Here is a 7561-nt window from a genome sequence, read left to right as displayed (position 1 = left end):
TGTTTTGTATATATTTGTCCAATTTTTAAATATTTTTGGGTGGAAGCATAAATCTAAACCCGGTCCCTATTACTCCATCTTGGCCAGAAGTGGAAATCATAGCAGCAGTCTGATGTGTGTTTGTGATTCTCTCCTGCAGTATTCTACCTTCCAGTAGGGAAGGGATTGCACCTGCTTTGCTCTGGGCTCTATCCCCAGCACTTGGCAGTGTCTGGCACAGAGTGGCTTCCAACAACTCAATTCTCTAAACTTCTATACAGTTACACTCGGTTTAGTGAGTACTGGGGCTGTTCCAGGATTCTTATCGATTCAGAAGATGCTTTAGAAGATCGAAAGTAAAATAAGAAAAGAGTTACATAAGCAGGATCAAGGTTGAGAAAGGTTAAAGGAGGAGAAACAAGGCCCCAGGAAGGCAGGAAAGCTAGAAAAGAAAGAAGGAACCCATCCCTTTCCCTCCCCATGGCCAGCCCCACCCCAATCCCCAGAAACACTCCTCTTAGACATAGACCTGATATGACCAGCTGACCATTTCTTACCCACCCCGTCCCATTCCATGTCCGTGTATTCTCCACTTCTTCCTTGAGTTATAGAACCTCAATTACAATTGCATAAAATGAAAACTGTATTTCCCAGCTTCCCTTGCAGCAAGGTGGAACCATGTGACTGATTTCTGCCAATGACAATGCAAGTATTCATGTTCTGGGTTGTGTCCTTAAAGGTAAAGGCCATACTTTGCATGTCCTCTGGTTCTCCTTTCCTACTGGAGGGGAAGTAGATGTGGACAAAGAGTTGAGCCACATTTCATAAAATTAGTAAGGCCAACAATTGAAGAATGACAAGCAAAAAGTGGAGGGAAACAGTCTGGGTCCCCAAGAGTGTGGAGCCACCTCACGAGGCCCGAGTTGCCAATTCTAGAACTGATGTGTGAGGGAATAATGTGATTCTGTCGTGCATATGCCACTATTATGTTGAGTCTTATTATGTGATTCTCAATAGTGCTTAGAATGAGGCACGTGGCTTTTTTTCAGGGAAGCTGAATCACTCAGAGAAGCTTATGTCTGGAAGAAAAGCCATCTATGTTTGAGCCGTAACAATGAAACATGGGTCCTGTAGGACCAAGGGATCTAGGGCAGTTTGGTTAGGAAAGAACACTCTAGGATCTGTGGCTTTGTTTTTACTAAAAATTTTTAGGTTTTTTTTTTAACTGTCTTTATTTATTTGAGAGAGAGAGAGGGCATGAGCAGGGGAGGGTCAGAGAGAGAGGGAGACACAGAATCTGAAGCAGGCTCCAGGCTCTGAGCTAGCTGTCAGCACAGAGCCCGATGCGAGACTCGAACCCACGAACGCGAGATCATGACCTGAGCTGAAGCCTGACGCTTAACTGACTGAGCCACCCAGGCGACCCATACTAAAAAATTTTAAATGTTTATTTATTTTTGAGAGAGAGAGAGAGAGAGAGAGAGAGAGAGAGAGAGAGAGAGATACAGAGTACAAGTGGGGGAAGGGCAGAGAGAGAGAGAGACGCAGAATCCGAAGCAGGCTCCAGGCTCTGAGCTCTCACCACAGAACCTGATGCGGGGCTCGAACTCACAAACCATGAGATCATGACCTAAGCTGAAGTCAGACATTTAACTGACTGCCCCTAGGATCCATGGCTGCTGATTGGAGCATGTTGGGTTCCTACTGGGGCTCTGATGCAGTGAGGAGGAGGGTCAAGCGGACAGTCAAGTTCAAGTTCAAGCTGCCCCTTTCCTTCCCTGTTCCCATCTAGGCAGGAATCGTTTTTAGCAGTTGCTTACTCCCACTGCCTTGCATTGGGTACAGCCATCCACAGGCAAAGGGGAAGGAAGGGAAATTTATGGCACCATTGATGGGGATGACAGTTATGAATGACTGGCTGTCCCCACACCCACCCACCACAGCCCCAGGAGAACCTTTGGGCAGACGGTTTAGGGACCGACTCTTCTTTACTGTAGGTCACGCTCAGCCCCCACCAGAGATACCTAATATTTAGACAAGGGAGTGGAGCGCGGATTTAGCAAACACTTTTCCAAAAGCTAGTAGCAATAAACGAGAAAAATGGAAGAGCTCCCTCCAGATGCCCCGTGCCAGAGAACTAATTATGCTGCTCCCGTCCTGAGCTGGGGGCCGGTGGCCGAGGCACCTGCCCAGGCGATTCGTCAGCGCAAATTTATGGATTCCTCAGAGCCGCCTGCACATCTCCTCCCCTCCAGTTTACTCGAGACACTTTTATTTAGATTTTTTTTCAGATTATTGATCTGTGCTGCCACTTCTTCAGGCAGCTGGTGGGCAGGGCTGGGTCGGGGAGAGGCAGGGAGGAGATAGGCACCTGAGGTGGGCAGCACCATTGAATATTGATTTGCTAGCAATGATCCAGAAACAATCCACCCATTCAAGCGAGCCAATGGTTTCCAGCGGCCCAAGGCCAGAGAATCTTGGTTTTCCCCATGTGGATCCTTCAGTTCGTGAGCTCACACCCAGGCAAGGCAGGGGCCGACTGCCCACACACAGGGATCAAGGCTGCACGTGTAACAGAGGGTGTGAGCCTCAGCTTCCTCACTGGTAGGGTGGGAATAAGGAGAGGGCCACACAGTGTTTCCTGGATGCAGGGAGGAGGGAAGGTCTTGAATCCTAGAGGAAAGGAATGGAGCGCGCAGACCATCCTTGCGCCCTCCTCTGCTCAAGGCCCAGCAGAGTGACAGCAGCGAAGATTCCAGAAACTGGAGATGACATGATGCGGTCACTGGCTTTTTGCAGTCTGGGAAGAGCATGTAGTTCTGATGTTATTGGTGAGTCAGTCGAGGTGTGGAGGTCCTACCGCAAAATTCCCACCCAGACCCTTGACGTTCAACAGCAATGCCCACATCCACACGGCGACAGTCATAACGCGGCCACGGCGGCTCCACGGCCCGAGGGTTCCTTGTGTGCCAGGCACCCTGTCGTGGACGTTGTATAAAATCTGTGCTCACAATAGCCCCGTGGGGTAGACACTGTTAGCTTCATGTTCTTACATCTGTGTAGTTGTGGGGAAGGAGGGGGCTTGGTTCCTCATTTCAAAAGAAATATATCCTGGGGCACCTGGGGGGCTCAGTCGGTTAAGTGTCTGACTTCAGCTCAGGTCATGATCTCACAGTCCGTGGGTTCGAGCTCCATGTCCGGCTCTGTGCTGACAGCTCAGAGCCTAAAGCCTGCCTTGGATTCTGTGTCTTCCTCTCTCTCTGCCCCTCCCTAGTTCACTCTCTCTGTCAACATAAATAAAAAATTTAAAAATATATATACATTATTTTGTTTAAAAAAGTTTTACTGGGGCACCTGTGTGGCTCAGTCAGTTAAGCATCCAACTCTTCATTTCAGCTAAGGTCATGATCTCATGGTTTATGGGTTCGAGCCCCACATAGGGCTCTGCACTGACAGTGTGGAGCCTGCTCGGGATTCCCTCTCTCTCTCTCTCTCTCTCTCTCTCTCTCTCTCTCTCTCCCTACCCTGCTCGCCTGTGCATGCTTTCTCTCTCAAAAAAATAAATAAATAAACTAAAAAATGTGTTTTAAGTTTTTATCAATAGGGAAACTCATTTCAGGCAGGAACAGTAAAATAAAAATCCAATATAACCACAGTCCTGTCCCAAGCTTTCAGGTTGTCCAATATCAGAGACATGGGCAGGCTGTACATCAGGGTCATGAAGGGGATCTACAGATGAGGCCAACTACAGGACGAATGGGGACATTGAGAACCCAGCGAGTCACCCCCCTCCCTCCCTCCCTCCTCCCTAGCTATAATTAACAAGCGTTTTCACAAGCTTCCACTAACTTCTCATTGTTTCAAACACTGTCACCCATCATGTTGCAGGCTCCTTTTGTGGGTTCTGCATGGTTGGCGGTAACGGAGAAGCAGAGAGGCTGGTCACCCTTCCCCATCGCCCTCCTCCACCCCCTGATCCCCCACCGCAGGCCCCCCCTCAGCCCCCTGCTCCTGACTACAGCAGGGCCCCTGGCTTCCCCGTCACCCTGGGAGACCAGAGACACCCTTTGTGTCTGAGCTCCAGGCTGGCTTTTTGGACATGCAGAAGGTCCTGCTGGTGACCCCTGGTGACCTCTTCTGAGCAGGTCCTTCCGAGCCTCTGGGGCCCAGCCCACCACCTTCCATCGCCCGCAGTGCCAGGCGCAGTGTTGGCCCACCAGCAGCAGCCTGGGGAGGCGCTGGCGAAGTCGGATGGAACTTGGAAAAAGAAACTGACCACGTGCTTCAGGGCTGCCTGAGACCTTGAAGGGGAAGTGTTTACAAAGCAAAATCCTTCTCTCCAGGCCCCTGGAGAGCAGAGCACTTCAAGGGAGCCTTCGGCAAATCCTTCTGTTACGCTATGAATCTCTATCTCCTGTGAATGGCCCTTGTTCGGAGCCTGGGACACACACAAGCACCCACGTGCACACGTGTTCGTACCTCTGCACAAATATGCACACACATATAAATAATACACACATATGCTGCCAAGATAATATAAGCTTGCTGGAAAAAACCAAAACTCTCAACCAGCACAGAAATGTCAAATGTTAAGCCTTGATTCTCTCTCCACCTCCTCTCACATGAGATACTCACGATTAACATTTGGGGGGTATGTATACAAACCGCTTAGATTAGGAATGTGTCCCGGCTCAGCCTCAGATAGGACTTCGATGTTTACAAATCACAGTGAGTGGGAAATTTCAGGACACACAGACAAGGGTTCCTCCGTGCCCATTCCGTGGCAAGTGCAGGGCCACGCTGGTCCTGTCCTCCTCCCAGAAGGCAGGGAGGCCAGGTTTCCGACTGGCCCGGTGCCCCACATTGACTTGGGGCATGTACCTTGTGCTTGCCAGGGGCTGGGCTTCGCGTCAGCGGAACCTCTGTCTGCAGGGGGGTGGCCCTTCTGTGCGGTTGGGTTTTGAATCTTCTCCTGACATCCTCAGGCCAGAATTTGTGGCCATTGGTGACATCCAGTCACAGCAGCTTTCTTACCTCACTTAAGACACCATTAGAAGCTTTCCATTTTTTAGCAAAAACATCAAGAAGAGACAAACATTCTAGAGAGAGTAAATTCTATAAAGGACCTTGCCACCCTCTGTCTTCTGTTCCCTCTGGGCAGCAGGGATGGTGACTTTCTTTCTGGGGAGGACTCTTGGGAGCCTGCAGAACTTTGTATAAGAGACACACATGGTGTCCATGGCTCAGGCACCCCAGACAGAGGAGTGAGCTGGGAGGATGTCTGGGGAGGAGGACTCCGGGAAGAGGAACATCAAGTGCAAGAGCCCTGGGGCAGGAGCAGAGTCAGCAGCTTCAAAGGAGAGCAAGAAAGCCAGTGAGGCCCAAGCGGAAGGAGAAGAGAGGACAGGAGCAGGAGTGAGGTCAGGGAGGCTGGGGTCAGCGGCTCTGTACATGTAGGGCCGGGCAGTTCATCATAAGAACTCTAGATTTTTCTCTAATGAGAGCATTGAAAAATTCTGAGCAGAAGAGAAACATGATCTGAGAAACCTAACAGGCTCACATGGGATCTTGGTGCTGCTGTTGGAGAAAACAGGAGGAAGTGGGAAGAGCAGCCAAGGGGCGACTGTGACAATCCAGGATATGACAGGCATGGGGGACCCAAGAGGAGGCCATGGAGGTGATGAGAAGTGGTCAAGTTCCAGATTTCTTTCGAAGGAGAGCCAGCAGCCTGCCGACAGACGTGACACAGGGTGCGAGCCAATGACAGGGGTCCAGCCTGACCCCAGCTTTCTGGCCCAAGCCCGGGAGGATGGCGGTGCATGCACTGAGACGAGGGAGCAACAGGGCTGGGGGACACGTGAGCTATGAGATGCTGTTGGACACCCTCGGGAGATGCTGCGTGGCGGTGGACACACAAGCCTGGTGTTCAAGGACAGCTGGGCTCGGCTGTGATCGGGGGGCCATCAGCGTATGGACAGCATATAGGTGAGTCCGGTGAGGTCCCCAAAGGAGGGAGAGGGGATTAGGAGAAGATGACAAAGAACAGAGCCCAAGGACAGCATGAGATTTATGGGTTGAGGGGCCAAGAAGGAACCAGCAAAGGAAACTGAAGAGAAGCAGCCAGGCGGGGGGAGAGGGAAAGTCAGGACAGGGTTTCAGAGAGAAGTGTGCGACTACGCCAAACGTTCTTGGTCAAGTGTCATTAAGAGAAAACCCTTAGCCCAATACGCAGGTCCCTGGTGGCCTGGACAGGGGCTGCTCTAGTGTATGCAAGGGAGGGAAGTCCGGGTTCAGAGAGAGACATCACAGATGGCAAGTACGCTGACTTTTTTGAGGTATTTGGCTGTGAATTCAAGTGAAAGTAGCAGGAGAGGATTAGTTTTGTTTTTGAATTGTCTGGTGACTAGAGAAATAACCCGTGTTTGTCACCGAGGGGAGCACTCCCTAGGAGAGGTAAAATTCAGGCTGCAGTGGCGAAGAAGGGACATTGGGGGCACCCTTGAGCAGCTGAGAGGATAGTAATTTTGTGCCCAAACCTCTGATAGATAGTCCCTGTTGTCAGAGGGTCTCAGATCCGGGAAGGACTTCCCCATGGGCCCCCAGTACGAACGGTCATCCTTCAAGATCGTGATCTGTGCACATACAATTTTTTGCAAAGCAGCATCGTGCTGTTTGTATTTTTCATCAAATTGGGTTTTTTTTTTTAATTCAAAAATATATGAGGACTCGCCTCCCGAGCCACTGCCCAGGGACCGCGCTCATTTTGCATTGATTGATCAATCCACAGATTGATCGAATGTTGTATCATCTCAAATCGTTGCTATTAGATTTTTACAAATGATGTGGAAACCCTTGCAGACAGAAATACACACCCCTGAGTATTTCAGAAAGATAGACCCCTGGAAGTCAAGTGGCTGGGACAAAGGGCAGGTGCATTCTGACTTTTGATAGACGCCTGTTCAAATGTCATCCACTAAGCGTGTCCCCCCGGGAACATCCCACCAGCAGGATGTGAGAGAGGCGCTGTCACACAGGCCAGGGGGTTGGTTTGGGTGTGGACTTTTCCAGAGCAGACTTGTGGAAGTGCTTCTGCCTGAAAGTGGTGTTGGGACCATAAGGGGTGAACCAGCACTGCTCGGCTGACCCCCGGGCTGCTCCGGGGCTGGGGAAACCAAGGACTGGATGCAAGGGAGGGAGCAGGGGCAGCAGCACCGAGCTGGGGACCAGTGGATGCCCTGGGGCAGGGAGTGGGGTCTGGCTGGCCCTGCAAATTGCTCTTGTGGTCCCCCCAGCAAGGAGTCGGCCTCCCCTGCTGGATCACAACAACCGAGCCCGAGTGTGAAGTGTGAAAAGCCCCGGGATCCTCAGAGAAAGAGAGAGGTCTCCAGCAGGGCCGGGCTTGACACACCTACTGAGAGGTCATCTGGACAATGATCGCATGAATTCTGGATCACGCAGCTGGTCTGCCTGGTTTGAGTGAGTGAGGGTCATCTTGCAGAAAGTTCTCTGTAATATAGAATTGGCTCTGAGCAGGTGGATGCCTGCTGGGACAAGTTCTGTCTAGGAAGACCGGGGTCTCCCA

The sequence above is a fragment of the Suricata suricatta genome, chromosome 8, assembly GCF_006229205.1.
Source record: "Suricata suricatta isolate VVHF042 chromosome 8, meerkat_22Aug2017_6uvM2_HiC, whole genome shotgun sequence".
NCBI lineage: Eukaryota > Metazoa > Chordata > Mammalia > Carnivora > Herpestidae > Suricata > Suricata suricatta.
This window is presented reverse-complemented; position numbering follows the sequence as displayed.